The 1491-nt window shown below is 52.1% G+C and overlaps 1 protein-coding gene across 1 annotated transcript in view; it reads left to right on the top strand.

Moving 5' to 3' along the window:
* COL4A4 (collagen type IV alpha 4 chain) overlaps positions 1–1491 on the top strand; it is a 135041-nt gene that overhangs the window by 28125 nt on the left and 105425 nt on the right. The gene's annotated exons all lie outside the window — the stretch shown is intronic.

Here is a 1491-nt window from a genome sequence, read left to right as displayed (position 1 = left end):
CGGGGAGAAGGACTTCCAGACAGACTTCTGCACAGTGCACAGTGCACAGGCACCATCTGGCTTGTCCATCTCCAGTGCATGAAAGGGAGCTGGACCCTTTGTTTCTGGACCACAGTTATGCCAAGCTGTGGAATGCCCACCCTTATTCTAAGAGTGCCCACCCCACCCGCAAACTCTCTGTTACTCTCCGAGGCAGCACCAAGTACCGTCAAAGGAGAGTGAAGGAAATAGAAGCCATATGGAAATGATTACTCCAGAGGACAGATGGACCACTGTGAACCTGAACCTCCATGGCCCTGAGACCAGAAGAACTAGATGGTGCCCAGACACCATTGTAATTGCTCTGAAAGGAACCACAAAAGAGGTGGTCTATAGAGAGGGGGAGACAAAAGAGGAACCAAGCTCAAAATCATAAAACAGACCAGGCTCGCTGATCTGATGGAGACTGTGGAATCCGGAGACGACGGCCCTTAGCCACTCTTCACTCCTGAAATGAACCCACCCCTGTGACACCACTCCCAGCCCAGCAGTCTACAGACCGAGGGTGGAATGATAGCACACACCAGAGAGGTAGACAGTCCCTAGAACGATCAGCCATATACCATCACAAGGCAGCATGGCCGAGGGATAAAACTCGGATGCAGGAAGGGGCGAGACAGAAGAACTCCGAGGCCAAACACCGGGAGGCGAGACTGGGAGAGGCCGGTGGGTTGTGGGGGCTGCAGCCAACATCATGAGATAAAATGTATGCACTGAATGCAAAACCCTCCAATTGCACTAAAAAATCGAAGAAGATGGAGGAGGAGGAGGAGGAGGAGGAGGAAGAAGAGATAGAGGAGGAGCTGGATCAGTCAGTAGGTTTTGGTTTGTGTTTTACGTGCTGTTGAACACGGATGAAATGAAGTAGTAGCAATGTTAGATTTTAACAAGATCACTAGCAATGGCTGTGATTGACAACACAAGACACCCGTTCTCCTCGGGGCTCACATTGTGGGGTGTTGCTCTGCCCACCTTAGTGTGGGACCGTCACAGATCTGCCCAGCGAGGGAGGACTGGTTTCCAGGCTGGCAGATTTCTCTGTTCGTTCACCAAGGAGGAGGAGGAGGGAGAGCCCTGACAAGAAGACGCAGGTTGAAGAAATCAAAGAGAGGGCAAAGATGGGGAGCCCACAGAAGAAGGAGGGTGAAGTCAGCTCATGGGGAACTCACGAGAACATTCAAGGCCTGCACATTGTACCGTGTGCACCGTGGGGGAGCCATACTGAATCGTTATCACCGCCATTTGCTTTTTACAAAGGGAAAGCTAGGAATGAGCAACTGGATCCAAGGACTGAACTGCTTGTTCAGTGGCAAAACCATGGCTCCTGGCCCTCAACTCGGTGCTCATTCTCCTGCAACTGCCGCCCCCTTAAAACCAGCTGAAAATCCCCAATCCGTGTGACCTGGGACGGCGTGTACCGGCTCACCCTCACCTTGGATTGTGTCCTCTTTG

Source organism: Echinops telfairi, unplaced genomic scaffold (genome assembly GCF_000313985.2).
Source record: "Echinops telfairi isolate 266 unplaced genomic scaffold, ASM31398v2 ScPeMD7_3;HRSCAF=10, whole genome shotgun sequence".
Classification (NCBI taxonomy): Eukaryota; Metazoa; Chordata; class Mammalia; order Afrosoricida; family Tenrecidae; genus Echinops; species Echinops telfairi.
This window is presented reverse-complemented; position numbering and strand designations above follow the sequence as displayed.